Genomic DNA, 6,849 nt, shown 5'->3' on the forward strand with positions numbered 1-6,849 from the left:
TTAATTGTAAGAAACATACTGCACTTAACTATATATTTACATTACTATTTCTATAGGATAATAATAATAATTTCTCGCGTAGGTACTGCACTACAATTTCAGGCTTGAGTGGTATATTTTATAATAACAGATTTAATGTGTGTGGCGCGCATATATATATATATATATATATATATATATATATACTCTGCCTGACTCTATATGTATACATGTATATTAACTATTTATAAATAGAAAATTGGGGGTTGTATGTTTGTATTCTCTTCTGTTACAATTCCATTCATGTCTAAAATGCCTTATCGAATATGTTAAGTCTTTCTAATGTACACCTTCTGTCTACTTCTCGGTTTCGATTCCCTATCCCGATAACGGCATGGTACAGTACTTTATTGTATCGACCCCGGAAGGGATGAAAAGCAAAGTCTACCCAAGCGGGATTTGATCTCTCGCTCTCTCTCTCTCTCTCTCTCTCTCTCTCTCCTATACAGATATACATATCTATATACACACACACCATACTTTTATTTGTTTCAGTTAATGGACTGTGGCCATGCTGGGGCACTATGTACAATTTTTTTAGGTTTACACTGTATAGCCGATACAAGAAAAGCGTGTCACCTCATTTGCTTTACCACCAATCTACTCGGGAAATGCATGATCATCACAACATCCGAGAGAATCTTTACGCGGTCTCTCGACTTGCTAGAAATAGCAGCTAAATTTCCCTCCATCTGCAAATCCTTAGCATCTCAAAACGGAAAAGGAAAAAAAAATCAGAGGAAGAACACATGAGAGACCCAAATCACACATATCCTTAAACGACGAGATGGACACGGTTGGCTTGTAATCCGTTCCAGTTCAGCTGACATGGGCCTAAACAACGTTATATTTCTCATTTTTCTCCCTCGACTATAAATCTCGGTCATCATGTCTGTAGAAAGTAAATTGTTAAAAATAATAATTATAATAAAAATATTTTTATTAATAAAAGAAATTATTATCATTACCATTATTATTATTATTATTCACTTAATCCTGTTCAGGAAGAAATAGGAATGATATAACATAATAATAATAATGACCTATCCTTCCTCGTTAATTTTATTTTTTCTCTTCATTCTCAGCTTACGTAAGAATCCCTTTAGTTAAGTCAGGTGTGTGTGTGTGTTCTCTTAAGTGTGGATGTGTGTGTATTCTTTAAGTGTGGATACGCGTGTGTGTTCTCTGTATGGATGTGTGTATAATACTGATGCACATATCCATGTGTGTATATATATATTGTATGTAAGTGTAAGTATTGTTTTCTCTGTACACATCTGTCTATGTATTGTATCTATCTATCTATCTGCATGTATGTGTATTGTGTATGTAATTCTATTTGTGTCTACACAAAATTATATTTGGTGTATGTATGTGTGTGTGTACACAGAAGCACACATACGTACACAGGCATATACAACAAACCACAATTACATAATTATAGTTTGTGTTGATGTGTGTGTGTCTGTTAATGTATGTGTGTGTGTGTATCTGTTGATGTATGTATGTCTGATGTATGTGTGTGTCTTTATGTATGTATGTATGTATGTGTGTGTGTGTTGATGTGTCTGTGTTGATGTATGTGTTGTTTATATAAGTATGTGTATAGTGTATGTATGTATGCATTTATATATTCTCTTTGTGTACATATTGTCTAGCCAGGTCAACCTTGATCGAACAGACGAACGATCGAATGTGTTCCAATCGTGACAATCCCGCCTTGTTAAGTAAGTATCTGTTTTAGGAACCACATTGACTAATGTAACCTTTATTTCGTACGTTAAACATACGATTTGAGGTAGATTTCACTGCTTTTTCTGGCATTTCGACAATATAGGGGTCCCTTGTTTGCTCGACACATTCGTGTATTTGCTGTGTGTGTGTGTGTGTGCGGATGCATGCCGGCATGAACTTGTCGTTAAGAAATTCGCTTCGCACTCATGGGGTTCTGGGTTCGATTTTGGTGACATTTTTGACATTATTTTTTTTACAATATGTCCTGGGTATGACTTTAAACTGGGACCCTGGTTAGAGAGTTCCAGAGTTTTGGGGAGTTTGGAACCGCCTCTTAGCTACTATTGTCCCTGGTTTACTCTGGCCCCTAGTAGTAGTAGCAGCACTTGATAGGGTCGCAGCTATGGGTTAATTAATAAGTCAGTGGGTAGATGGAACTCGTTAGCTCGGATGTAGGGGCAACCCATCTAGCAGAAGGGAAACCCTTATTCCAAACCTCTGCTGCCTTTGCATAACCACCTATGGAATAGGCTTCGGGAGTAAACTTAGAGGTATAAAATCAGGAGTCGGAGCCACTGAGGTTGTTGACATTGTCTACAATCTCGTCTAGCAATTCCTGTGACAATGCTAGTGCCGGATTAAGACCCATAGAGCCCTTAAAAGATTTTGGTGTGTCCCCCCTCCATCCCATATATGTAATTCAAAATATAAACATTAAATCAGAAAATAAATTTTCATTTTTCGAAAGGAAACAAAACGAACAGTAAGATGGAAAATAATGTTTACTAGTTTTATATCTTCACTTTATTTGAATTCGTTAAGTTTTCTCCTACATTTTTTTTAATTGCAACATGTTTTATCAAATCCTCAAAATTAATCTTACGTAACACATCTGCTTCTATACTTAGATGTGACAAAGCATCTCGAATGTGATTTTAGGAAGTTTAAAGTAATTTCTTTTGTGCCATAAACCATTTACCATTTCTGTGGTGTCCCCGTCACCGACGCCGCCTCCTTTGATGCCCTAAGCACGCACTTATTTTGCTTAATGATTATTCCAGTACTGGCCCTATTATTCCTTTGGATCCATCAGTGACATGTAGATGGGCTACGCATTGCATGGGCAACTACCTGACCTCCCTACCATACTGCCCAACTTTGGCCCTTTCGGTTCCCCTTTATTGGAGAGACAGAACTGCACACACAAGTTAAACAGCCCCGGGAGCGAGAACTCGCAAATGTAGTTATGTTGTAGACACTGCCATTTCTACATCAGACAACAGTGTTTCAGTTGAGCGGACAACTAGGACGTTCGCCCATGGTCGTTAATGATTGACGGAGGCCATAGGGCGAATGAATTTAGCAATGTGGAAAGCTCGTCTGATGAATGGTACTCGTAATTCAAACAGGGCTAGTCTTTGATCACACCCCGTCATGTTGATTCTGATTAAGTAATACGTTATGGGTACATGTGTCCGTGGGATACCCGACCATTTACATTACAATTACAAGAAGTTGATTGAATGACTGGAATATTCATAGTCGAAATCGATAGCGATCCGTTTATTTTATTGTGTTTGTGTACATTGATTATGTGAAAGGAGTTTGTGTGTGTGTCGTGTATACATATTAAATGTGTGTGTGTGTGTGTGTGTGTGTGTGTGTGTGACTTATATCTATGTATGTATATTGTTTTATTAATTATCGACAAAAGTTAGTGACTCGGGGACGGAGCGCTTCGTGTATTGGCACACCAAGACTCAAAACTCTCAGCCTTTGAGTGACTCTGTAACGTCTGTCTGTGGTGTCCCATCTACATGGTTCTGAGTTCAATCCTACTGCATGACACCTTGGGGAAGTATCTTCCATTATAACCTCAAGCCAACCAAAGGCTTGTGTGTGGATTTTGTACACAGAAACTGAAAGAAGCCCGTGTGTGTGTGCGTGCATGTGTGTGTACATGCATTTGTGTATACACAGCTTTGTACATGTGAAAGAATCCCTTATTTTCTTATGGTTCCTGATCTTTTGTATAATATTGTGCAAAGTTCGAATCCTGCCCATACCAACTTCGTGTCTCATTCAGTTTGGACGAGATTTTTAAATTACAAAATTCAATTCCTGCCAACACCGGATTCAGCTTCCAACCATTTTTGGGTCGACTAAAAGTACCAGTCAATTACTGAGTCTCAGCATGTTCGACTGTTCCCTTCCTCCAAATTGTTGGCAGCCATGTGCCTTATCCTTAGGGTGGACTGGACCTATTCTAGAATAACAGCAGGGCAGAGGTTCAGACTTCTGGTCATCTGGTTAATCCTGGATCTGTAGAGTTCCTTAATTGGGCCTAGTCAGAGGCTCTTCTGTATCAGGGGGACTGCATCGTTCATGTGTTCAGACGCTCTGTATATTATGGATGCCATCATTTCATAATCTTTTCCATTTTTCTTCCTCCCCTTTTATTCCCCCCACTTTACACACACACACACACACACACACACACACACACACACACACACACACACTCATATTGCAAACAACCCTTGTAGAATCCCCTCTCTTCATATTTGGCCCCTGTGGCAAATAAATCGTTATTTTGTATGTCAACATGGTCTTGCTTTTTTAATCCCTCCCTCCCGCTCTCTCCCTCTCTATTCTTCCACCATAGAATCATCTTTTACCACATTCCACAGCCATCACCACCATCAGCATCAGCATCACCACCATCATCATTAGTCTGTTCTCCCTTGCTGTTGGTCATTTCTATATACGGCTTGTTGATGTTAACTCTATTTTTGTATAGAATTATTGATGAGCATTGTGTGTGTATGTGTGCATATCTGGATGTGTGTGTGTGTGTGTGTGCATATCTCTGTGTGTGTGTGTGTGTGTATTCTATATTTTTGTTGTTGTTTAACACAAATCCTGCCTAACTGAACATACATCTGATTAGATCAGACAACATTCAAATTATGGCCACCCTGTCAATTTTTCTTTTTTCTTTTTTTTTTTTTTTGTAAGACATTGTGTACCTAGGACTATATTATCCTGGGGTCGCCTTCACTGTTTAAGTGTGTAGGATGTGATTTTTTTTGCTGTTTTTGCAAATCAAGCAAGTTGCATGGAGATTCTCTCTCTCTCTCTCTCTCTCTCTCTCTCTCTCTAGATTTATATCTTTTCTTTATTATTTGTTCCAGTCATTAGACTGCGGCCATGCTGGGGCATTGCTTTGAATTTTAGTCCAATGAATCAACCCCAGTACTCTTTTTTTGTTTTTGTTTTTGAAGCCTGATACTGATTCTTTTGCCCAACTGCTAAGTCATGGGAACATAAACACCCCAGCACCAGTTTCCAAGCAGTGGTTGGGGACAAACACTGACAGAAAGACACATGCATGCACACACGCAGGCATATGCACACACACACACATAAACGAGGGGCTTCTTTCAGTTTCTGTCTACCAAATCCATTTACAAGACTTTGGTTAGCCCAGGGCTATAGTAGGTGACACCTACCCAAGGTGCCATACAGTGGGACTGAACCCAGAACCAGGTGATTGGAAAGCAAGCTCCTAACCACTCAGCCACGCCTGTATGCATTCGCCTTGAAGGATTTAGTCAAACAAATCGACTCCATTGCTTATTTTTTGTCTGGCACTTATTCTATTGGTCTATTTTGTCAAACTGCTAAGCTACAAGGATGTAAACACACCAACACCAGTTGTCAAGCTATAGCTGAGGACAAACACAGGACACACACACACACACATGAAAGACTTCCACACAGTTTTCATCTGGCTAATTCATTCACAAAGCATTGGTCAACCCTCACCTGGGGTAGTTTTCTACCTGGCTGGCTCCTGTCAACCATCCTACCCATGCATGCATGGAATGTAGTCGTTAAACGATAATGATGATGATTCTACTAATGATATTAAATATCTGTCAAAAAATAGAATTGGTATTTTCTGCAGATCACATTGTCTCTATAAACTTGACATATCTCAAAAAAAAAAAAAAAAAAAAAAGAGAGTTTCAAGCAGGAGATTCCACAATAAAAGTGAGATTGCTTTATAAAACTGCATTTTGTAGTTAAAAATAATGAAGATTTGAATCAATATATTTAATTTCCACAAGAAAAATGTTGAAATGCAATCAGCAAACCTTTCAAACTCTTAGGTTTCTTGCTATAAGACCAACTCTACATTTTCTTGTTGTATGAATGACTTCACTGCCCCCCCCCCCCCAACTATCGTAGAACACACCAGACTCACTGTCCTAGCAGGAAACCCTAAGTTTTTAATGGGATACTGGTTGTATGTTAAATAAACAACGCTACACATTCTACCTGCTTGGTATTGGGTATTCTTTCTTGTGTTTGTCACCATAGACATAATGAAGTTGTGTGTTGCATTTCACGAGTGATTATTATATTAAGGTGCGTTTTGTGTTACTAAGTGCATCGGTGAACAACAGTTATGCATTTGTATGTAAAGATATACCAGTGCATACGTTTGTGTGGTTGCATTGATGGGTTTGCTTTTGTTTTGTTTTGTTTTTTACTTGCTAGATCAAATGTAAGGGATTCTGTGTGTGTGTTCTGGAGGAATTGAAATGTGTATCTCTCCAGGTAGCTATTTGTGTGTGTGTGTGTGTGTGTGTGTTCATTAGGATATATATGTGTATTTGTTATGAACCCATCTCAGTATATGTATATGGCTGTACAGAATCTTCCGAAACAACTCCCTTGAAACCTGACCATTCTTTCATCTCTCCCTATCCCTCTTCTTTGTTTATCTATTCCCCCTCCTCTCTCTCATTCTCCCCTTTCTTTCACACACATTTCCCTCTTTGTTCTCTCTCTCTCTCTCTCTCTCTCTCTCTCCCTCTCTGCTTAACTCAGTGTTTTTTCCTAATTTAAAGCTATTGATTGTCCTGGCTATTTAATAGATTCCATTATATATTGTTCATGGTGACGGCGGCGGTGGTGGTGGTGGTGGTGGTGTTTGTTATTGTTGATGTGGTCACTATCATTGTTTGTGGTCGTTGTTGTTGTTGTTGTTACTGTAAGTTACTTTTG

General features: G+C 38.8%; 1 protein-coding gene across 2 annotated transcripts in view; it reads left to right on the forward strand.

The window, feature by feature from the left end:
• LOC106877793 (zinc finger-containing ubiquitin peptidase 1) overlaps window positions 1-6,849 on the forward strand; it is a 21,455-nt gene that overhangs the window by 471 nt on the left and 14,135 nt on the right. Inside the window, exon 2 of one of the 2 annotated variants that reach the window (XM_014926803.2) lies at window positions 1,698-1,766. The exons of the other annotated variant lie outside the window; for it this stretch is intronic. The gene's annotated coding sequence lies outside the window, so the exon portion shown is untranslated. The remainder of the gene's footprint in view (window positions 1-1,697; window positions 1,767-6,849) is intronic. 2 annotated transcript variants of the gene reach the window in all.

Source organism: Octopus bimaculoides, chromosome 21, assembly GCF_001194135.2.
Source record: "Octopus bimaculoides isolate UCB-OBI-ISO-001 chromosome 21, ASM119413v2, whole genome shotgun sequence".
Taxonomy (NCBI): Eukaryota; Metazoa; Mollusca; class Cephalopoda; order Octopoda; family Octopodidae; genus Octopus; species Octopus bimaculoides.